Here is a 25,161-nt window from a genome sequence, read left to right as displayed (position 1 = left end):
GGACTAAGGAGACCATGGACACTGCCACCTGGCCCCACCTCGTCAGTCACCCACATTCAGTGGACGGGCGGGTGGATGACAAGCCCCACAGGACAGGGCTGAGAATAGCCTCCGCAATGCTCAGCTCCTCAGCACGCCATCCATCAGCACCTAGGTGGCTTCTGGTTCAGGCCAGTGACGTCACAGGACATGACTGAGACAGAGCTTCTGCAATACCCAGCTTCACCCATGTGCAGTCCCTTAGCCCTGAAGCAGCTTCCGGTTCAGCCCAGTGACGTCACAGGATGTGAAGGCGGAGCAGCCTGCTCAATGCCCAGAACCACACAGGTGCGCTCAGTCAGCTCAGAAGCAGCTTCCAGTTCAGCCCGATGATGTCACTAACAAACCTGTTGGCCCAGATGAAGTCGCCTGCGATGGTGTTGGTACAGCTGGCGGCCAACGCAGGGCACTGGCCCTGCACCCATGCGCAAAGATAGGGGAGCCCCCACTGGGTAAGCTTCTCCAGGGACCAAGCCAGGTGGATGTGGACAAACTCCAGGTTTCCTGTGAGGTTGATGCTGGCCAGAAACAGCCTGCCTGGGACAAGAGAGGGGCTGCTGTTCATGGTGCCGGCTGTGGTGTCAGTTGCCCACATGTGCAGTTACTAACCCACTGAGTCATGTGGCCAATCAAGCCATGTGGTCACCGACTCACATGGTCACCCACACATGGGGTGACTACCCCATGCAGTGATCCCTCCACGTGGCCCCCTACCCACGTGGTCACCCATCCATGGAGGTCACCTGTCCACATGATTACCCATTCACACCGTCACCCAACCACGCAGTCACCCACTCACTGGTTCAGCAACTCACATGGTAACCCACCCTGCAGTCAGCAACTCAAACCAGTCACCTACCCACACGGTCACCCACCCACGTGATCTCCCCCCCATGTGACCAGTAACCCATGGGGTCACCCACCCATTCAGTCACCCACCCATGCGACCCCTAACGCATGGGGTCAGCTGCCCATGCAGTCACCAAGCTGTGCCATCACCCATCCAGACTCTGGCCTCTGCAGCGGTCAGAGATTCAGATGTCGGACAGAGACCAAAGTTCAGACAGCAGGGGCTCACAGGGGTGTTGACTCATGAATTAATCCCGTTACAGAGGGAAGACAGGCTGGACAGTGCCAAAGATGTCCACGCCCTGCTCCCCATGTGGTGAACAGAATAACGTTTCCTAATATGTCCTGTTCCTTTTCTCCACTTTAACCCAAAGCCAGCCCCATGTGCTAGAACATGCATGTGTCCAGGTGTTATGGTGTGAAGGCGGCACTCACCTGTGTGGCTGCAGCTCTTCATGTGCTCCAGGTAGTCGACGAGGTCTTGGGGCTTCACCTGGTTCCCCAACCAGTAGGGGATATGGGGCCACAGTTCTGCATGCTGACTCATGGATGCCTCGTCCTTGTACGACAGGATGACCTGCTGGCCCTGGGACCACAACTGGTGCAGAGTCGGCACCTTCTGCGGGGAGAATCATCCGGGTGCCTGTGAGATATGTGCACAGGCGTTATTGGGGTGACTTGGGACACGATATGTCAGTTATTGGGGGTGTCCGAGATGCTACAGTGCTGTGTGGATTATTAGAGTGTCTATGAGCAGTGATGGGCTGGTTATTGGGTTCTCTGTGAGAAGAGACAGTCATGGGTATGTTATTGCCATGTCTGAGTACACTTGTGTGTAGATAACTGGGGTATCTGAGTAGAGATGGTGATGGATGGGTTATTGGGGTGTCTTGAGCAGTGATTGGTAGATTTTTGGAGTGTCTGAGTGGAGACAGTGATGGGTAGATTACTTGGGTGTTTTGAGCACTGATGGGTCAACTATTGGGGTGCCTGAGTGGAAAAAGAGTTGGGTGGATTATTAGGGTTTCTGATAGGAAAAGGCGGGTGGATTACTGGGGCATCTTGAGGAGTGATTGATGGATTTTGGGGGTGTCTGAATATAGACTGGGCAGGGTGGACTATTGGGGGTGCCTGTGATCAGTGATAGGCTTGTTATTGGGGTGTTTGAGTGGAGACAATGGTGGGTAGATTACTGAGGTTCTATGAGCGGCGTGACCTGGTGCCTGAATCAGCCTCACGCAGTGAGTGGATAGTCTGATTACAGTGAGGCCTAGTGCTCTACCACCCTCTCTGCCAAGAGCATGGGGAGCCTGTGGCCCCTGCTCACCCCACGGGGACACAACATAGCCCCAAAATGTTCTTGATGTAGCCCAGCAGGTACTCGTGCAAGTCCTCCATCATGCCCTTGAGGTTCCTGCATGCCAGGATAACCACATGCTGGGGGTTGTTCTCCAATCACTCCGAGGTCTCCGTGAAGACATTCTGGGCAGGGGTGGAGGAGAAGGGCCTTTCAGTGAGAGACAGAGGGTCATGGGTGGGGACTTCCCCCAGCACAGCCATTCTACAGATTGGTGGTGGGTCCGGACACACAAAGACATAAAGCATGGTGCCTGCTCCCAAGGGACCCAGCCTCTCCTGAGTGGCAGTGGGAAGCATGGCATTGCTCTGGTGTGTGTTTGTGTGTGTATGTACATGCTCCTGTAGGTACAGGTGCACACGCAGGTGTGCATGCATTCAGGGTCTGTGTGTACATGGATGTGTGTGTGTGTGTGTGTGTGTGTGTGCGCGCGCGCAAAGCAGCAGAGAGTACTGCTTATAATATGTGAAGTCTGTACTCCAGGGAGAGTGTGAGGCCAAGGGTAAATGCACACTGAGGCCTAGGATGGAACCTCCAGACCTCAGGGGTTATTAGGTTCTATGTTGGGGGCATGGGGGCCAAGGCCAGAGTGAAACATTAAGTGACTTACCCAGTGGCTTAGAGAATGGACTGGAAACCCCAAAACTGGACACAGGAAAAGACCTGGTGTCAGGGACCTGGTATAGCCAAATTCTGGGAGACAGCCTAGAGGCCAGGGTGTGAGTTCAGAAGCGCACATTGCTCGGGAATTCTGAGTGACTGATATCAGAGGTCAACCCTCTCCTGCCTGGAGTGGATGTGTGTCCGTCCTCTTAGAAGTCAGTGTCTTCTTACAGGAGTGGACCTCTGTTGTCCCCTTAAAGTTGAGCCTCTCCTGCCTGGAGTGACTGTGTGTCCATCTGAGTGGACGTGTGTCCATCTGAGTGGATGTGTGTCCATCCCCTTAGAGGTCAGCATCTTCTAACGGGAGTGGACCTGTGTTTTCCCCTTGGAGGTAAGCCTCTCCTGCATAGAGTGACCATATGTCCATCTGAGTGGACGTGTGCCCATCCCCTCAGAGGCCCTCCCCCTTCTGTCTGGATAAGACATGGGTGTCCCTGGCTGACAGACCACCCCATCCGTATCCCCTGCGCCCACCCCCACCTCCATGAGGGCCATCAGGTAAGCCATGTGGCCAGAGTGCAGGTTCCTCTTGGTGCCGTCCTCCATGTGTGCCATCCGCAGGTCCTCACGTGGGCTTCCAGCTGCTTCATGATGCTCAGCACCTGCAAACAGAGGTCAGTCACCTGTGCTGGGCACAGAGGGTGGCCCCCCACTCAGAGGCTGGTTATGCACTGTTGACACCCAACTGAGGGCCACATTGTTGGTGCTGTCAGAGTTGAGGCCCTGCTTCTGGTAACAGGGTCTCCAGGGTCCCTGGTCACGTGGAGCACAGAGCCCGTGTCCAGATTGTGGTCGTGGGGTGGGGGGGTGCTGTTCCTGCAGATTCCAGCCTCATCCTCCTCTTAGGCAGTCCTTGGGTGGAAGCTCCTTGTGGGTTCAACAGCCCAGGCTCCTCAACACCCAAGCTGGACCGTTGGACATGAGGACACCCAAGACCCACAGAGGTCTGTGCCCACCCCTGCAAATGGCACTAGGAAAGGCAAGGAATCAAGGGGAGAGGACGAAAAGAAGAAACGTCTGCCCACCACACAAATAAGACAGGAAAAAGCAAAAAATAACTTCAATATAAATTGAAAAGTGAAAGTTTGTCAGTTGTTTCCAACTCTTTTCAATCCGATGGACTGTAGCCCACCAGACTCCTCTGATCAAGGAATTATCCAGGAAAGATTATTGGAGTGGGTTGCCATTCCCTTCTCCAGATCTTTCCAACCCAGAAATTGAACCCACATCATCCACATTGCAAGCAGATTCTTTACCAACTAAGCCACCAGGAAAGCCCTAACATAAATTTGTAGCAGAAAATATACTGTGTCCTCTCCAAGGAGTCATAATGGAAAAAGAAAAAAAAAAAGCATAGGGATAAAAAAATGGGAAAGAAAATAATAGATTCTCCCTATCCAAAATAAAAGAAAAGGCAAAACCTAATATTAACATAAATTAGTAGCAGAAAATGGTACTGTGTTCTCTAAACAGAGTCATAATTGAAAAAGAAAAAAATATATATAAGGATAAAAAAAATGGGAAAGGAAGTCACAGCCTCCCCCCAATCCAAATTAAAAGAAAAAGCAAAGATTCATATGAATATTGTCAGCTACAAACAGGTACTTGCCATCCACCTCTACAAGGATTAAATGAAGTGCTGCTGAAGCTGCTGATCTTCAACAGCCCCTGAAAGACCACCACCCATTCCCCCCACCCTGCACACACCCAGGTCTCTTTGGCAGCCGTACCACTTGAGATCATGGCAGGCAGGCCCGCCAGGATGGAGGGACCCTGCCCTGGAGGGACGCAGAAGATAGGGACTCAGCACCAAGGGACCCTCAGAGCAGAGGGACCCCAGTCCTGCCGGACTCCCGGGCTCTTGTGGACACCCTCCTGTTTGCTCCCTCTTCTGGGTGTGAGCTCTTAAGGCCAGGTTGCAGGCACCTGATGCAAGCAGAAATGTACTTTGTGCACATTCCAGCCCTGGCTCTCTGCCAACCAGCTCCCCTGCAGAGGATTCCAGCAACTGGGAACCTCCCAAGAGGAAGCAATTACACAAGGAAAGAGCTGTGTTTGACAGCCTCTTGTCCTCTTGGGAGGACCAGGCTGGGAGTAGAAAAACCAGGAATATGAGTGCCCCTCAAGTGTGGGTACAGGAAGGCGGGGGCCATCTGTCCCCTCCAGGTGGGTCCCTGCTACTGCAAGCACCTGAGCCCAGGTGGGTTTTCTACCCCATCCTACATCCACCCCCTGTCTAACCTGTGTGCCAGTGACAGGTCGACTGTCAGTTGGGTGCTCCCTCCCCACAGACAGGGCCCCTGCCATTGACTCCTCTCCATTCTTCACAATGCCTGCCTCCCACCCCGGCTTCTCTCCACCCCATCAAACCCCCGACCCACCCTGGAGAAGCACTAGAGTGCTGAGAGAAACACTAGAGCACTAGTGTGCCTGCGTGTGTTCTCAGTCCCTTCAGTCTTCTCCTGACTCTATGACTTCATGGACTGTAGCCTGCCAGGCTCCTCTGTCCATGAGATTTCCCAGGTTAGAATGCTACAGTGGGGTGCCATTTTCTCCTCCATGGGATCTTCCCGCTCCAGGGATCAAACCTGGGTCCTCTGCATTGAAGGCTGATTCTTGACCGTCTCAGCCACCAAGAAAGTCTCCCTGGAGGGTGTGCCGGGGTGCAAACGCAAATCCACCTCAGAGGACATGGGAACTCAACTATTGCTTATCTGGGACCAGGAAGGAGCTCTGGTGTCAGCTCAGCTGCACAAAGGGCAGGGTCCAGCCTCCCCCTTCTCCTGCCAGCTCCCCCAGCCTCTGTGACTTCAGACGGTGATGCTCTTAGTCCATGGGTCCCTGTTCTGGCTTCAGTCTGGTTCCACAGTGAAGCTGTGTCCTTTCCTACCTTTCTGGGAGGTTCTCTTGGTGGGGAAGATCTCCTGGAGGAGGGCATGGCAACCCACTCCAGTATTCTTGCCCACGGAATCCCATGGATGGTGAAGACTGGTGGACTACAGTCTTTGAGGTCGCATTGAGTCAGACATGACTGAGCGACTAAACTACAAATTCTGCTTTACAGCAGGTTTGTTCTCAATCCTGTTTCCTCAACAGGGATAAGGACACCACCTCTTGAGGATGACACTAGATGCTGGAGCTGGGCCTACAACCCAGGCGTGCCTGCAGGCCCTCACCTGGGTGGTGGACCACTTGAGCACCACAGGCAAGGTGACACATGGCAGCACTGTGCCCAGAAGCTGCAGCAGCCTCGACTCCTTGTGAGAGATGGGTGACTTCTTGTTCAGGCAGTGTGTCATCATGCCATGGCTCCCTGAAGGCAAACCAAGAGGGGGACACGTCACCCCCTGAGCCTGTCCTCTCAAGCCACACTAAGGATGCACAGTTGTAGCGCCTCGGGGCATGGGGGAGTCCCGAAAGTCATATCCATTGAGTACTGGGAACTGAATCTTGTCTCGAAATGGAGTCTCTGCAGATGTGAGAAAGTGAAAGTCAATTTATTTAAGGAATCCCGTTTTTGGACAAGAAAGGCTTAAGATGGGTTTTGATTTGATGCTTTGCTGTTTCCCAGGTGGTGCTTGTGGCACAGAGCCAGCTTGCCAAAGCAGGAGGCATAAAAGCTGCAAGGGTGATCCCTGGGTTGGGAAGATCCCCTGGGAAGGGAGTGAAAACCCACTACATTATTCTTGCCTGGAGAATCCCATGGGCTGAGGAGCCTGGCTGGTTCAAGTCCATGGGGTTGCAAAGAGTCAGACACGACTGAGCACAAACAGACCCTCTCTAGATACAAGTGCTCTGATGTTATTCATAGTATTTTCAGGCTCTTTATGACACCAGTGTTGTGGTCATTTATTTATGGTCATTTATGTGTGGTTTCATTTATTCTTTTTCCTTTTAAATCTGTGTGATCTGTTTCAGAGAGAGTGTAGAGAGGTTCACACTTTAGCAGTCACCTGGGGAAAATCCAGAAATCCTTCCCTTCGGTCTCTGAACATAGATTTGGACTAGCTTTATTTCTCTCTCTCTCCTTTTATTTTTCTTATTTATTCTCAGGGTCAAGGGATGAGAAGCAGGATTTACAAGTTCATAATATAATTTTATTTGATGATGTTACAGAAGAATGGATGGATGGTGGATAGAAAAGTGGATAGATGGATGGATGGATGAACGGATGATGGGTGAATGGATCGATCAGTGGATGGGTGGATGATGGATTGGCCGGTGGATGGATGGGTGGATTTATGGATTGATGGGTGGATGGATGGATGGGTGGTTAGGTGGATGGATGAATGGATGGATAGTTGAGTGGGTGGATGGACAGTTAGATGAGTGGATGGGTGGGTGTGTAGGGGGATGGATGGATGGGTGGGTCAGCAGCATGTAGTCCATGAACACAGTGGTGTATGACTCACCATGAAAAGGAGTGAAGTTCTGACATAGGCTACATCGTGGATGGACCTTGAACACACGATGGTCAGGGAGAGAAGCAGACACAGAAGGACACATTTTACATGTCCATTTATAAGAGATGTCCAGACAGGCAAATTTACAAAGACAGAAGCAGATGAGTGGTGCCCTGGCTTGGGGTCACATTTCCTGCCATGTGCTCCCAGCACCGTCTGCACTGAGGCCCTCCAGTCTTGGGAATAAAGCCAGATCCAGGGATGTGATAGGATCCGGGTCACCATGTCCTGAGGGCAGTAGGATCAGCCTTTCTGATTTTTTTAATATTTTTATTCCCTGATTTGAATTGGCGTATGTCACTGAATGACAAGGTTGTGGGCATTTTTTGTTTTTCTTTTGGATCAACAGCAACTCGATTCACTTGTATGTAGATGTGTATATCTTCTCTTCCAGGTTCTTTTCCGATATAGGATGTTATAGAGTGTTGACTGGGATTCTTGTTTACACAATGGTTTCTGGTGCATTCGTTTATATATATATAATATTAGCGTCCCTATTTTAGATTGAATCAATTCATTACACCATGTCCCACAGTTTTGTTTTGTTTTTTCTTTCTGGGGACCACTGATTCTTTTCTGAGTCTGTGAGACTGTTTCTCTTTGGTAAAGAAGTTCATTTGTATCTATTTTTAGATCCCAGCTACAAATGATATCTTATGCTAATATCCCTCCCTGTCTCCCTCACTTCACTTGCTATGATCATCTCTACTTTATTCCCTGAGGCCGCCCATGGCATTCTTTCCTGCTTGTTATGGCTGAGTGATAGTACATCGTCTATCTTAATTCCTTATGAACGTCTTTATTTGCAAATATTTTTTCCCGTCTTTCTCTTTCACTTAGGGTTCCTTTGCTGTGCAAACTCCTTTAAGGTTAATCCAGTCCTGTTTTCTTGTTTTTGCTCCTTTTTCATTATTCTGGGCACACTTTGCGGAATTGATGTTACAGCATGTACCCCCCTCCCATATTGTCCTAAAAATTGCATAGTATTGGTCCTACATTTAGATCTTTACCTTCTTTTATGTTTATATTTGTGTATCAATTGAGGGATATTCTAATTTCATTCTCATTTTTCTTATTAATGCATGTCCACACTCTCCTCCATAGTGGCTTCCTTTTATTTTCATTTACAGCAACAGAAGTGGAATGTTCCCTTTTCTTCATGGCATCTGGCTTTTGTAACCTTTGTAGAGTGCTTGACAATCACCATTCTGATTGGTGTGAGGTGATACTGAACGCTCTTCTTTTTAATATCTAAAAATTTGACATCTTTTCATGTGATTTTTTTTTTAAGTCTGAGGTAAAGGTGACTGCTAAAATTGGCTTTGTGATGGTCTAACAAGTTATGAAGTCTTTTTTGGTGACCACCCCTTGGAGACTAAAGGAGAGAAGTTCTTTTTTACTTAGAAACCCTTGGACCTTACGACTATTAAATGCCCATCAATACGACTTTATATTGATGGGCCGGGCTGTGGCCCTCCCTGTTGTTTTACCTGTGACCAAACTATGCTGGAGGTAATGAAGACAATGGCGACCTCCTTCAAAAGGTTTCATGCACGCACTGCCACACCCAGTATCCCCGACCCTGCAACAGGCCACCACCGACCCACGGCTCCGCCAGAGTCCCCTGGGCACTCACGGGCAAGTCTGGGTCAGTCTCTTGTGGGTCACTGCTCCTTTCTCCTGGGTCCTGGTGCACACAAGATTTTGCTTGTGCCCTCCAAGAGTCTGTTTCCCTAGTCCTGTGAAAATTCTATAATCAACTCCCACTGGCCTCCAAAGTCAATTCCCTGGGGGTTCTCAGTCCCTTTGAAAGATCCCCAGGGTAGGAAATTTGTTGTGGGTCCTAGAACTTTCTTAATAGTGTGATAGTTTCTTTGGTATAAGTGCTCTGCAGTTTATGGGTCATCTGCTCCGAGTCTCTATGGTGGGGTTAATGGAAAACTCCTCCAAGGGGGCTTATGCCACACCTAGGATTGCTGCACCCAGAGCCCCTGCCACTGTGACAGGCACTACTGACCTGTGCCTCTACAGGAGACACTCAGACACTCAAAGGCAGGACTGGTCATTCTCTGTGGGGCCGCCTGGTGTGCACAAGGTTTTGTTTGAGCTTTCTAAGCTCAGTGTCTCTGGAGGGTATTGGGTTTGCTTCTAAACATGATTTCATCCCTCCTACCATTTTGTTGGAGCTTCTCCTTTGCCCTTGGATGTGGGGTATCTTTTTGGGGTGGGATCCAACATTCTCCTTTTGATAGTAGTTCAGCAGTTGTATTTTAGAGTTCTCACAGGAGAAGATGAGCACACATCCTTCTACTCCGCCATTTAGTGGCTTTGGATTAAAAATTTACTGAGTATGGCCCCGACCATCAGAACAAGACCCAGTTTCCCCCACAAACACTCTCCAATCAGGAAGATTTCATAAGCCTTTGATCCTTGTCACTCAGAGGGCAGACAGAATAAAAACCACAATCAATCTTTAATGCTGTTGAAGTTGATGGGTTCTATGAAGACCTACAAGACCTTCTAGAACCAATACCCAAATAAAGATGTCCTTTTCTTTATAAGGGACTGGGATGCAAAGAAGGAAGTCAAGAAATACCTGGAGTAACAAGAAAATTTGGCCTTGGATTACAGAATGAAGCAGGACAAAGGCTAACAGAGTTTTGCCAAGAGAACACAGTGGTCATAGCAAACACCGTCTTCCAACAACACAAGAGAAGACTCTACACATGGACATCACAAGATGATCAATACCAAAATCACATTGATTATATTCTTTGCAGTCAAAGATGGAGAAGCCATATAAAGTCAGGAAAACAAGACCTGTAGCTGACTGTGGCTCAGATCATGAAGTCCGTGTTGCAAAATTCAGACTTCAATTAAAGAAAGTATGGAAAACCACTCGAACATTCAGCTATGACCTACATCAAATCCCTTATGATTATCCAGTGAAAGTGACAAATAGATTGAATGGATTAGATCTTATAGACAGAGTGCCTGAAGAACTATGGACAGAGGTTCATGTCATTGTCCAGGAGGCAGGGATCAATAATATCCCCAAGGAAAAAAAAATGCAGAAAAGCTAAATATCTGTCTGAGGAGGTCTTAGAAATATCTTAGAAAAGAAGAGAAGCTAAAGGCAAAGAAGAAAAGGGAATACATAACTATTTTAAATAAGAGTTCCAAAGAATAGCACGGAAAGATAAGAAAGCATTCCTCAGTGATCAATGCAAAATAGTAGAGAAAAACTATAGAATGGGAAACACCAGAGATCTCTTCAGAAAATTAGTGATACCAAGGGAACATTTCAGGCAAAGATGGTCACAATAAAGGACAGAAATGGTATGGGCCTAACAGAAGCAGAAAATATTAAAAAGAGGTGGCAAGTATACTCAGAAGAATTATACAAGAAAGATCTTCATGACCCAGATACTCACGATGGTGTGATTGTGGAGGATGAGAAAAGATGTGAAGATGTGAAAGGGGGTTGTACTCAGTGATGGACAAGCTGGAGAACTTCCTGAGAGCAGTTGCTAAGATGCAGAGGAGAGAGGAAGATGGATGGGGCAATTCAGATAGGTTGTGAGGGAATGGGGAAAAAGGAATGTTAGTAATGGAAAACAAATTCAGAACATGGGCTCTGTAGGAGGCGAGCAGGGCAGGCATCATGAACAGTGTGTGTGCTGACCTGGTATGGACGGAGATGGGGTGGTCTGTGTGATGACCTTGCTTAGATGGATGTGTGGTGATCTGTGTGCTGACATGGCATGCATCCATGTGGGGTGGTCTGTGCACTGACTGGTGTGGATGCAATTGTGGTGGTCTCCGTGCTGACCTATGGATCGACGTTGCATGTTCTGTGTACTGAACTGGCATGGATGGAGTTGGGGTGGAACCAATCTATGTTTTCCTAAGCGACAGAGTTTAGCTGTGGTTGGCTGGTGGGTGAGAGAGCTGGTTGACATCAGGCAGGGAGGAGGCATATACCTGGAGGTGGGTTTGATTTCTCTGCTTGACACCTTGCCCTCTGTAAATGAGAGACCAGCTTTCTGTTCGTGTGAAGTGACTGTGAATTAGCAGCAGTTCCCTCTGACTCTCATTTTCTTAAACTGAGAGCATCAAAACTATTTTTCAGTGATTTGCATTAGGCCCAAGAAGCTCCGTAACTCATGTCCCCATCCCTTGTTCCTCTTTCAGGGAGGCTTTGTGGGTTGACAGGCATGCCTCTTGGGAAAGCTTGTGGAATTCAGTGCTGGTACTGCATTTAGTGTCACTGTTTAAGCCATTTCACTGTGTGTATTGGTTCGCTCATTCACTTTAATGTGTATTTGCAAAGCCATTATCAGATATTCTCCTGAGATTTCTTATCCTCCTAGTGGTTGATGCAGTGTAGCTTGGAACAGATCCAGAAATCAGTAAGTGGAAGGTACTCTATACCCGTCTCTTTTTCTTTCTTTACAGAGTTTTATTTCATTTTTACTAGCAGGATAATTACTTTATGATATTTTGATGGTTTCTGCTGTACATCACCAAAATCAGTCATAGGTATACACATGTCCCCTCCTTCTTAAAAACCTCCCCATCCCACCCCTCTCGGTGTCACAGATTGGGTCCCTGTGTCATGCAGCAAATTTCCACGGGCTATCTGCTTTATATATGTTAATGTATATGTTTCCATGCTAATCTCTCAATTCATCCCACCCTCTCCTTCCGGCACTGTGTCCACAAGTATGTTGTCTATGTCTGCATCTCCAGTGCTGCCCTGCAAGTAGGATCATCAATGCCATCTTCCTCGATTCCCTATATATGCGTTAATATATAGTATTTGTCTTTCTCTTTATGATTTACTTCACTTTGTGTAATAGGCTGTAGGTTCATCTATCTCATTAGCAGTGACTCAAATGTGTTCCTTTTTATGGCTGAGTAGTATTCCACTGTATATGTGTACCACAGCTTCTCTATCCACTCATCTGTTGATGGACATCTAGGTTGCTTCCATGTCCTAGCTATTGTAAAGAGTACAGCAGTGAGCAATTAGATACATATGTCTTTTTCAGGTATGTTTTCCTCTGGGTATATGCACAGTAATAGGATTGCTGTGTCATATGCTATTTTATTCCTAGTTTTTAATGGAATCTCCATACTGTTCTCCATAGTGGCTGTATCGGCCTCTGTCCCCACCAAGAATGCAAGAGGATACCCCTTTCTTCACACCCTCTCTGGCATTTACTGTTTGTGGACTTTTTGATGATGACCATTCTGACCCTTGTAGGATGGTACATCACTGTAGTTTCGATTTGAATTTCTCTAATATTGAGCAATGTTGCACATCTTTTCATGTGGTTTTTAGCCATCTGTATGTCTTCTTTGGATAAGTGTCTATTTATGTCTTCTGTCCACTTGTTAATTGGGTTGATTATTTTTCTGGTATTGGGCTGCATGAGCTGCTTGTATATTTTGGCGATCAGTTCTTTGTCAGTTGTTTCATTTGCTGTTTTTTCTCCCATACTGAGGGCTGTGTTTTCACCTTGCTTATAGTTTCCTTTGTCGTGTAAAAGCTTTTAACTTACCTAGGTCTCATTTGTTTATTTTTTTTTTGTTCAGTCCTTTGGGTTTTAACCATGCTCCTTCATCTGCTGGATGTTTCTCTGTCATTTCATTTTGTTTAATTTACTGTGTTTGTGATCCCTTTCTTGGTTGAAAGGCTGTAGTTCCTCTTAACTATAGAGTCTACCTCTCCTGAATGGGGTTGGATCAATGCTTAGTGAAGGTTTCCTGGTTGGGGGGATTTGTGTTTGTCTTCTGGTAGGTGGAGCTAGATCTTGTCTTTCTGAAGGGCAGTGGCTGGGTCTAGTAGTGCAGTTTGGGGTGCATGAGTTCAGTATGGCTTTGAGCAGCCTGTCTTCCTATGTGCAAGGCTGTGTCCCTATTGGCTGAAGGATAGGTGAGGGGTGTTTGGCACTACAGCCTGCTGGCTTTTGGGTGTGGCTTAGTCTTAGTGTTGAGATGGAGGCTTTTGGGAGGGAACTCACCTATTAATGTTCTATGGGTCCAGGGGTTCTCTTGTGATCGAAAGTCCTAGAGTCGTTAGCCATCAGACATTTCCTTCCCCAGGGGCTCTTCCCCACAAAAGGATCAAAACCATGTCCCTTGCATTGCAGGCAGATTCTTTACTGTCTGAGCACCCAGGAAAGCCCTTAGAGAATGCTTGCTGGCACTGATTAAATATTAAATAAATATGTGTTCAAAATGAAGAGTATAGTGATGAATAGCAGAGACTGATTATCATGATAATTATTGTGATTTCACAAGGCTTTGCTGTCAGATTATAGCGGGAATGTGTATGGTAGGATGTAGGAACACAGTTCAGTTTCCAATTGTGTGTGCATTTGAAAGGTTCTTAGGGTGACGGCAGGTCCTCAATTACCTTCTATAGACAGCGACAGGATTTTTCATTGCTTTGTGAAGAAAATTTTTTTAACCTACCTGCACTTTCTCATCTACTTGTTGTTGTTTTTTACTAGCTAAGTCATGCCAGATTCTTTGTGAACCTATGGACTGTGGCCCACCAGGCTCCTCCATCCATGGGATTTCCCAGGCCAAAAAAAAAGTCAGGTTTGGGGAAGGAGCATATGGGCAGAGACCTCTGAGGACACAGGGATAGAAAGGCCTGCCAGGAAGGCATGAGGGTCAGAAAGCTTTGGGTTTATGCAAGGTCTGGGCTGGAACCATGGCTCCCATGCCTGGCTGTGGACACAGCCCAGAACCCCTCTGCCTGCTCTCTGTCCTGCCCCACATTTGCCAGGAGCACTGGGGTCTAGACTGTGGTACTTGCTGGTCTCTAGACAGAGCTGTCTGCTTGCAAGTGTGTGGGAGGGATGGAGTGCTTTTAAGGACTTGATACAACTCTAGAGAGTGGGACCGAGCGGCTGGGCTTAATCTGGCTCCAAGGAGCTGTGGGACCTATGTCGGTCTCAGGGACAGAGGTCAAACTAGAGTTGCTGAAGAAGAAGCCCAGAAGATTTTTTGAAAAACCAGTAAAACTGTTTATTAGAAAGCAGCACTGAAAAGACTACAAACAAAATCCTGATATAAACTGAAGTGTGAAACAAATGTGAAGTATTGTTGTCACTGGTGTTTTGTAGAAGGCTAGATTAAATGTGTTCTATAATCAGCGCATTTATCCCAGAATTTTCAGTTTTATTTCCACCACACAGCATCAGCAGTAAGCAGTGGCTGTAAGGCTTTGGAGTGGCGAGTAGCTGAGAGGAGATACCCACATCAAAGATCAGGACTGGGGGCCATGAGGAGATGCCCCATACCCGAGGTCAGGAGTGGCGGTTGTGAGGAGATACCCCATGTTCAAGGTAAGGAGTGGTCTAACCACATGGACCACAGCTTGTCTGACTCAATGAAACTATTAGCCAAGCCTTGTAGGGCTGCCCAAGACAGACGGGTCATGGTAGAGAATAATGACAAAACGTGGGCCACTGAGAAGGGAATGGCAAGCCACTTGTGTATTCTTGTCTTGAGAACCCCATGAACAGTATGAAAGGAAAACTCCCCACATCAGTATGAACAGTATGAAAGATGAACTCCCCACATCAGTAGGTCCACAATATGCTACTGGAAATCAGTGGAGAAATAACTCCAGAAAGAATGAAGGGAAAGAGACAAAGCAAAAACAACACCCAGTTGTGGACGTGACTGGTGATGGAAGCATGGTCGAATACTATAAATAGCAATATTGCGTAGGCACCTGGAATGTTACTTCCATGAATCAAAGCAAATTGGAAGTGGTCAAACAGGAGATGGCAAGAGTGAATGTTGCCATTTTATCAATCAGCAAACTAAAATGGACTGGAATGGATGAATTTAACTCAGATGACCATTATATCTACTACTGTGTGCAAGATTCCCTTTGAAGAATTGAGTAGCCATCATAGTCAATGAAAGAGTTTAAATGCAGTACTTGGATGCAATTTCAAAAACGACGGAATGATCTCTGTTCGTTTCCAAGGCAAATCGTTCAATATCATGGAAATCAAAGTCTATGCCCCCACCAGTAATACTGAAGAAGCTGAACTTGAATGGTTCTATGAAGAAAATGTGGCCCACTGGAGAAGGGAATGGCAAACCACTTCAGTACACTTGCCTTGAGAACCGCATGAACAGTATCAAAAGGTAAAATGATAGGATACTGAATGAGGAATTCCCCAGGTCGATAGGTGCCCAGTATACTACTGGAGATCAGTGGAGAAATAACTCCAGAAAGAATGAAGGGATGGAGCCAAAGCGAAACAAATACCCAGTTGTGGATGTGACTGGTGATAGAAGAAAGGTCCGATGCTGTAAAGAGCAATATTGCATAGGAACCTGGAATGTTAGGTCCATGAATCAAGGCAAATTGGAAGTAATCAAACAGGAGATGACAAGAGTGAACGTCGACATTCTAGGAGTGAACTAAAATGGACTGGCATGGGTAAATTTAACTCAGATAACAATTATATCTCCTACTGTGGGCAGGAATCGCTTAGAAGAAATGGAGTAGCCATCATGGTCAACAAGAGATTCCGAAATGTAGTACTTGGATGCAATCCTAAAAACGACAGAATGATTTCTGTTCGTTTCCAAGGCAAACCACTCAATACTACAGTAATTCAAGTCTATGCCCCAAACAGTAAAGCTAAAGAAGCTAAAGTTGAATGGTTCTATGAAGAACTAGAAGACCTTTTAGAACTAAGACCCAAAAAAGATGACCTTTAAATTATAAGGGACTGGAATGCAAAACTAGGAATTCAAGAAACACCTGGAGTAACAGGCAAATTTGTCCTTGGAGCACAGAATGAAGCAGGGCAAAGGCTAATAGAGTTTTACCAAGAGAATACACTGGTCATAGCAAACACCCTCTTCCAACAACACAAGAGAAGACTCTACACATGGACATCAAAAGATGGTCAACACAGAAATCAGACTGATTATATTTTTTGCAGCCAAAGATGGAGAAGCTCTATACAGTTAGCAAAAAAAAAAAAAGACCAGGAGCTGACTATGGCTCAGATCATGAACTCCTTATTGCCAAATTCAGACTGAAATTGAAGAGTGTAGGGAAAACCACTAGACCATTCAGATATGACTTAAATCAAATCCCTTATGATTTTACAGTGGAAGTAAGAAATAGATTTAAGGGTCTAGATCTCATAGAGTGCCTAATGAACTCTGGACAGAGGTGCGTGACATTGTACAGGAGACAGGGACCAAGACCATCCCCATGTAAAAGAAATGCAAAAAACCAAAATGGGTGTCTGACGAGGGCTTACAAATAGCTGGGAAAAGAAGAGAAGCGAAAAGCAAAGGAGAAAAGGAAAGATATAAGCACCTGAATGCAGAGTTCCAACGAATACCAAGGAGAGATCAGAAAGCCTTCGTCAGCGATCAGTGCAAAGAAATTGAGGAAAACAACAGAATAGGAAAAACAGGAGTTCTTTTCAAGAAAAAATAGAGATATCAAGGGAACATTTCATGCAAAGATGGGCTCGATAAAGGACAGAAATGGTATGGACCTAACAGAAGCAGAAGATATTAAGGAGAGGTGGCAAGAATACACATAAGAACTGTACAAAAAAGATCTTCATGACGAAGATAATCACGATGGCGTGATCACTCACCTGGAGCCAGACATCTTGGAATGTGAAGTCAAGTGGGCCTTAGAGAGCATCACTATGAAAAAAGCTAGTGGAGGTGATGGAATTCCAATTGGGCTATTTCAAATCTTGAAAGATGATGCTGTGAAAGTGCTGTACTCAATATGCCAGCAAATTTGGAAAACTCAGCAGTGGCCACAGGACTGGAAAAGGCCACTCTTCATTCCAATCCCAAAAGAAGGCAATGCCAAAGAAGGCTCAAACTACCGCACAATTGCACTCATCTCACACGCTAGTAAATTCATGTTCAAAATTCTCCAAGCAAGGCTTCAGCAATATGTGAACCGTGAAATTCCAGATGTTCAAGAAGGTTTTAGAAAAGGCAGAGGAACCAGAGATCAAATTGCCAACATCCGCTGGATCATGGAGAAAGCAAGAGAGTTCCAGAAAAGCATATATTTCTGCTTCATTGATTATGCCAAAGTCTTTGACTCTGTGGATCACAATAAACTGTGGAACATTCTGAAAGAGATGGAAATCACAGACCACCTGACCTGCCTCTTGAGAAACCTGTATGCAGGTCATGAAGGAACAGTTAGAATTGGACATGGAACAACAGACTGGCTCCAAATAGGAAAAGGTGTATATCAAGGTTGTATATTGTCACCCTGCTTATTTAACTTACATGCAGAGTACATCATGAGGAACGCTGGACTGGAAGAAGCACAAGTTGAAATCAAGATTGCTGGAAGAAATATCAATAACCTTAGATATGCAGATGACACGACCCTTATGGCAGAAAGTGAAGAGGAACTCAGAAGCCTCTTGATGAAAGTGAAAGAAGAGAGTGAAAATGTTGGCTTAAAGCTCAACATTCAGAAAACGAAGATTATGGCATCTTGTCCCATCATTTCATGGCAAATAAATGGGGACACAGTGGAAACCGTGTCAGACTTTATTTTTGGGGCTCCAAAATCACTGCAGATGCTGATTGCAACCAGGAAATTAAAAGACACTTACTCCTTGGAAGGAAAGTTATGACCAACCTAGATAGCATATTAAAAAGCAGAAACATTCCTTTGCCAACAAAGGTCCGTCTAGTCAAGGCTATGGTTTTTCCCGTGGTCATGTATGGATGTGAGAGTTGGACTGTGAAGAAAGCTGATCGCTGAAGAATTGATGCTTTTGAACTGTGGTGCTGGAGAAGACTCTTGAGAGTCCCTTGGACTGCAAGGAGATCCAACCAATCCATTCTAAAGGAGATCAATCCTGGCTGTTTATTGGAAGGACTGATGTTAAAGCTGAAACTCCAATACTTTGGCCACCTCATGCGACGAGTTGACTCACTGGAAAAGACTCTGATTCAAGGAAGGATTGGGGGTGGCAGGAGACGGGGACGACAGAGAATGAGATGGCTGGATGGCATCACTGACTCGATGGACATGAGTTTGGGTGAACTCCGGGAGTTGGTGATGGATAGGGAGGCCTGTTGTGCTGTGATTCATGGGGTCGCAAAGAGTCGGACACTACTGAGTGACTGAACTGAACTGATGAAGACCTACAAGACCTTTTAGAATTGACTCCCAAAAAAGATATCCTTTTCATTATAGGGGACTGGAATCTAAAAGTAGGAAGTCAAGAAACATTTGGAGTAACAGGCAAATTTGGCCTTGGAGTACAGAATGAAGCAGGGCAACGGCTACTAGAGTTTTGCCAAAAGAACACACTGTTCATAGCAAACACCCTCTTCCAACAACTCAAGAGAAGACGCTACACATTGACTACACCAGATGATCAACACCAAAATGAAATCGATTATATTCTTGCAGCTAAAGATGGACAACCTCGATACAGTCAGCAAATCAAGACTAGGAGCTTACTGTGGCTAAGATCATGAATTCCTTATTGCCAAATTCAGACTTAGATTGAAGAAAGTACGGAAAACCACTAGATCGTTCAGTTCAGTTCAGTCACTCAGTCGTGTCCGACTCTTTGCAACCCCATGAATCACAGCACACCAGGCCTCCCGGTCCATCACCAACTCCCGGAGTTCACTCAAACTCATGTCCATCGAGTCAGTCATGCCATCCAGCCATCTCATTTTCTATCCTCCACTTCTCCTACTGCCCCCAATCCCTCCCAACTTCAGAGTCTTTTCCAGTGAGTCAACTCTTTGCATGAGGTGGCCAAAGTACTAGAATTTCAGCTTCAGCATCAGTCCTTCCAATGAACACCCAGGATTGATCTCCTTTAGAATGGACTGTTTGGATCTCCTTGCAGTCCAAGGGACTCTCAAGAATCTTCTCCAGCACCACAGTTCAAAAGCATCAATTCTTAGGTGATCAGCTTTCTTCACGGTCATACTCTCCCATCCATACATGACCACTGGAAAAACCATAGCCTTGACTAGACCTACCTTGGTTGGCAAAGTAATGTCTCTGCTTTTTAATATGCTATCTAGGTTGATCATAACTTTCCTTCCAAAGAGTAAGCTTCTTTTAATTTCATGGCGGCAATCAGCATCCGCAGTGATTTTGGAGCCCAATGAAATAAAGTCTGACACTGTTTCCACTGTTTCCCCTTCTATTTCCCATGAAGTGGTTGGACCAGACGCCAATCAAATCTCGTACAATTATACAGTGGAAGTGATAAATAGATTTAATCAACTAGATCTGACAGACAAACTGCCTGATGAACTATGGACAGATGTTTGTGACATTGTACAGGAGGCAATGACCAAGACCATCCCCAAGAAGAAGAAATGCAGAAAGGCAAAATGGTTCTCTGAGGAGGCCTTACAGATAGCCATGAAAAGAAGAGAAGTGAAAAGCAAGGAGAAAAGGAAAGATAGACCTATTTGAGTGCAGAGTTCCAAAGAATAGCAAAAACATCTAAGAAAGGCTTCCTCAGTGATGAGTGCAAAGAAATAGACAACAATAGAATTGGAAAGCCTAGAGATCTCTTCAAGAAAATTAGAGATGCCAAGAGAACATTTCATGAAATGGGCTCAATAAAGGACAGAAATGTTATGGACCTAACAGAAGCAGAAGATATTAAGAAAAGGTGGCAAGTATACACACAAAAACTGTACAGAAAAGATCTTCATGACCCAGATAATCACGATGGTGTGATCACTCACCTAGAGCCAGACATCCTGGAATGTGAAGCCACGGGGGCCTTAGAAAGCATCACTATGAACAAAGCTAGTGGGGGTGATGGAATTCCAGTTGAGCTCTTTCAAATCCTAACAGAAAATGGTGTAAAACTGCTGCAATCTATATGTGAGCAAATTTGGAAAACTCTTCAGGGGCCACAGGACTGGAAAAGGTCTGTTTTCATTCCAGTGCCAAAGAAAGACCATGTCAAAGAATGCTCAAGCTATGACATGAATGACTATTGGAAATGCAAGCAAAGTAATGCTTAAAATTATCCAGGCAAGCATTCAACAATATTTGAACCATGAACTTCCAGATGTTCAAGTTGATTTTAGAAAAGGCAGAATAACCAGAAATCAAATTGCCAACATCACCTGGATCATCCAAAAAGCAAGGATTTCAGAAAAGCATCTATTTCTGATTTATTGACTATGCCAAACCTTTGACCATGTGGATCACAATAAACTGTTCAAAATTCTGAAAGAGATGGGAATACCAGACCACCTGACCTGCCTCCTGAGATATCTGAATGCAGGTCAGGAAGCAACAGTTAGACCTGGTCATGGAACAACAGACTGGTTCCATATAGGAAAAGGAGTACGTCAAGACTGTATATCATCACCCAGCTTATTTAATTTATATGCAGATTACAACATGAGAAACACTGGCCTGGATGAAGCACAAACAGGAATCAAGATTGCAGATATGAAGATGACACCACCCTTATGGCAGAAAGTTAGGAAGAACTACACAGTCTCTTGATGAAAATGAAATAGGAGAGTGAAAATTGGCTTAAAGCTCAAAGCTCAGAAAAGTACTATCATGGCATCTGGTCCCATCACTTCATGGCAAATAGATGAGGAAACAGTCGAAGACTTTATTTTTTTCACTTGAGCTGTGTGTCCTTGTGTGGTTGTGTGGAAAAGTGCTCCCCAGGACCCCCAGTGGTTCCCCTTTCCCACATCTGTGCTCATACCTTCCCCCCTCTTATCCCCCTGGTGCATCTACTGGTGAGCTTGCCTCATGACCGTATCGTCTTGCAGTGGCCAGCAGCAATTTTATTGAAGCCTGAGTGACACCTGCCCCTGTGACAAGGGGTTAGAATGCCCCAGGGAAAGTGTGACCCTGGCACCCATGAGGAACACACCTGCCCTGCTGCTTGGGAGAGGCTCAGTCAGCCGTGGCGCCATATCCAGGCTCACAGGTTTGCTGCCGGTCAGCCACTAGCTCCCTTGGTATGCAGTGTAAGACCACAGGCTCAGCAGCGGTAACCCATGGAAATTTTGGGTCTAGTTTGTAATGGTGAAAATGACCTGCTGGCAGACGGGGTGCTGGGAGTGCACACAGCATAACCCAGTGCTGTCCTGGGCCCAACATCCCAGGGCTAGAGTCAGGGGACAGGATAGCCAGAGCCAGCTGGGGCACTGTAGGTGTGTCTGGGGCCTCCCCCAGAGGAAGCACTCTGTCTGAGGGGCCCCTGGGCCCTCAGATGGCCTCAGTCTGAATAGCTGGGCAGCAGGGCAGTGCCCATGAATGGAGGCTACACTGCCTCACTGTCCTTAGGAAATCCCAGAGAAGGGAGAGAAGCACCCCATTCACCCACAACCTGTAATCACTTCATCTCTTACATGAACAGATTTTCTCTATGAGTAAGTGTACTTATATATAAACTGAAATAAAGTGGGTGGTTCTAACCATACTACCCTACCCTGGCAAGTGCCAGGAGCCACGTGTCCTGTCAATCCCTGGAAAGAACTGAAGGTGCCCACCCAGGGGTTCCCAGAGGGGTTCTGGGTGGTGGTTAGTGTGTCAGCAGAGCGATTGCGGTTCACAGACCTGCGGGGCCACAGAGGCTCCTGAGGACAGTGGAGAGCATCTGGACCGGGAGGGGCGAAAGTGGAGTGGCTGTGGAGCTAGAGCTGGGAATCTGGGTGAGCTAGGAGGGTTGGGGCTGGGTGATGTGGGGGTGGAGTGCTTGGCAGACGAACACGGAGGGGCACAGGACAAGGGAAGGTGTGTGGACAGGGAGATCAGGACAGGGAGGGAGGATGGGACCCAGGAAGTGGTCCGGGCCTGGAGGAGATAAGGAGAGTGGAGAGCATCGATAAGTGGAGGGGATGCAGGACAAGGAAAGGAGCAAGATTAGGATGGACGGGGAGGAGAGGCAGGATCCGGGAAGGGGCTTGGGTCCGAATGGGGTGGTAGCAAAAGACCTGGGTGGGGCCACTAACAGCGCAGCAGGAGCCCCACCACAGCCCAGGTCCCTCAACCAGTGCAGATTGTTTTCTTTCCTGGTCAGGATTTTCTGGAAACCCCAACAGGCCTCATGGAGGTGCCTCAAGCAGTATGAACCCCAGGTTGGGACTGACAGTCCAGGGTGACCCCTTGTAGCACAATTACCCCCACCTCCCTGCTCTGGTCCTTGACCCACAAGGTGCAATACCCCACACACTGACAGCATAGGGTCAGTGCTCTGCAGAAATCAGGGGACAGACAAGGCTGAGCACAGCAGGTGAAACCCACCACTGATTAAATACAACAGTGATGTGCATATAGAACAGATTTTATGTAACAGATAAAAGTAAGGGCCTTCTGTGTTACAGGCTGCGTGACTGCCTGACTGGTTGTGTTGCTCTGGGTGTGGGGTCCTCTTTCTTCTCCCCAACCTGCATGTTCTAATGATTGGATAGTGAGCCTGGTCAATTTGAGTCTGAAGGATCATGCCCCTCGGAGGTGGGGAAGGAGAACTCTTACAAAGTTTGTGCATTGATTGCATATGCTTTGGAGGTAACCAGAAAGTGTGTGTTTGAGATGTAAATGCAGTGAGGTTTGGCAAGGCTTATGTTTTTTTGGAGGTGACCACAAAGACACACACACACACACACACACACACACACACACCTGTTTTGGCAAATGGCCAAAGGATTGGAAAGCGTCAGTTTTCATTCCAATCTCAAAGGAGGACAATGCCAAAGAATGTTCAAACTATCACACAATTGCACTCATCACACATGCTAACAAAGGAATGATCAAACTTCTCCAAGCCAGGCTTCAACAGTATGTGAAGTGAGGACTTCCAGATGTTTAAGCTGGGTTTTGAAAAGGCAGAGGAACCAGAGATCAAATTGCCAACATGCAGTGGATCATCAATAAAGCAAGAGAGTTCCAGAAAATATCTGCTTTGTTTACTACATGAAAGCCTTTGACTGTGTGGATCACAACAAACTGTGAAAACATCTCAGAGATTCATAGACCAGACCACCTTACCTGCCTCCTGAGAAACCTGTATGCTGGTCCAGAAGTTACAGTTAGAACTGGACATGGAACAAAAGACTGGTTCCAAACTGGGAAAGGAGTATATCAAAGCAGTATATTATCACCCTGCTTATTCAACTTATATGAAGAATATGTCATGCAAAATTCCAGGCTGCATGAATCACACTCTAGAATCAAGATTGCTGGGAGAAATATCAATAACCTCAGATTAGCAGATGACACCACCCTTATGGCAGAAAGTGAAGAAGAACTAAAGAGCCTCTTGATGAAATTGCATGAGGAGACTTTAAAAGTTGGCTTAAAACTCAACATTCAGAAAACTAAGATGATCAGAAAACAAAGTTCCCATCACTTCATGGCAATTAGATGGGGAAAGAGTGGAAACAGTGACAGACTTTGTTTTGTGGGAGGGGGCTCCAAAATCACCGCAGATGGTGAGTGCATCCATGCTTGCTATTGGAAGAAACGTTATGACCGAGCTAGTCAGCATCTTAAAAAACAGAGATGTTACTTTACCAACAACGGTTAGTCTAGTCAAGGCTATGGTTTTTCCAGTGGTCAGGTATGGATATGAGAGTTGGACTATAAAGAAAGATAAGCACCTTAGAATTAACGCTTTTGAACTGTGGTATTGGAGAAGACTCTTGAGAGTCCCTTGGACTGCAAGGAGATCCAACCAGTCCATTCTAAAGGAGATCAGTCCTGGGTGTTCATTGGAAAGACTGATGCTTAAGCTGAAGCTCCAATACTTTGGCCATCTCATGGGAAGAGGTGACTCACTGGAAAAGACTCTGAGGCTGGGAAAGTTTGAGGGCCGGAGGAGAAAGGGATGACGTGCTGCAGTCTGTGGGGTCACGAAAAGTCAGACATGACTGAGCGACTGAACTGAACTGAAACCTCTCCAGTTGATTCTTCCAAGCATGTAGCCCAAAGCCTCCTGCCTGAGGGAGAAGAGATCACACTGTTAAAATGGGTAACAGCCCACAGGATGCTAAGGACCGTGGAACTGAGTCCTTCCTAGGCAGCCACGACCCTGAGCAATGACGACAGACTCTCCCCTATGGACCCAGGGAGAAGGAAGCTGGTCTGCCTGCCGGTCGGGTCCAAGCTGGTTCTGGGAGGTCCCTGCATACCCTGACCAATGTATCAACCCAGGTGGGTCCACCCACTCGGCCCCACTGAGCCGTTGCTTCAGACCCATCTGGAGAGTCACTCGAGATCACTCGAGGCTCCTGTCCTTAGATGATCCTGGCACTACTCCTCTGGCTTCTTCTCCCGCTCATGAGAGGACAGCTTCTCCTGCTCCTCTTTTGCCACCACTTCAACCTCCTCAGTAATGTCTGCCACCAGCAGCTGGAACCGTTGTCAAGCCCCAACACCTCTCCCTACTCCATGGCCACTCCTTCCTCCACTGCCTCCCCGATGAAGAAGGCAACTTCCTCACCTGGTGGGCCATCTGCTGCCTGCGACATCCCCGATGGCCCCAGGGTGCCAGCATGTCTCAGGGCCCTGGCAGGCTGAATACTTGGGCTCACTCCGAACAAGACCCACGATCTACATGAGCAGCAGGACCCAGGGAAGGATGATGCAGACAAAGGTGCATAATTCACCTTGCCTCCATGAGAATCACCTGGGTCTCGCATGCTGCAAGCAGAGCTATTCTGAATGAGACTAGGACACATGAAGTCCCCCAGCCTCCAGTCTCAGCCTGTCCCCTG

General features: G+C 46.7%; 1 pseudogene; it reads right to left on the bottom strand.

The window, feature by feature from the left end:
- Positions 1–337: 337 nt before the first annotated feature.
- Positions 338–24,915, bottom strand: LOC129563422 (PI-PLC X domain-containing protein 1-like; annotated as a pseudogene).
- Between the last annotated feature and the right edge of the window lie 246 nt (positions 24,916–25,161).

Source organism: Moschus berezovskii, chromosome 9, assembly GCF_049115385.1.
Source record: "Moschus berezovskii isolate FMDL1 chromosome 9, NW_MosBer_1.0, whole genome shotgun sequence".
Classification (NCBI taxonomy): Eukaryota; Metazoa; Chordata; class Mammalia; order Artiodactyla; family Moschidae; genus Moschus; species Moschus berezovskii.
The sequence above is the reverse complement of the archived record's forward strand: the minus strand, read 5'-3'. Positions and strand labels throughout refer to the sequence as shown.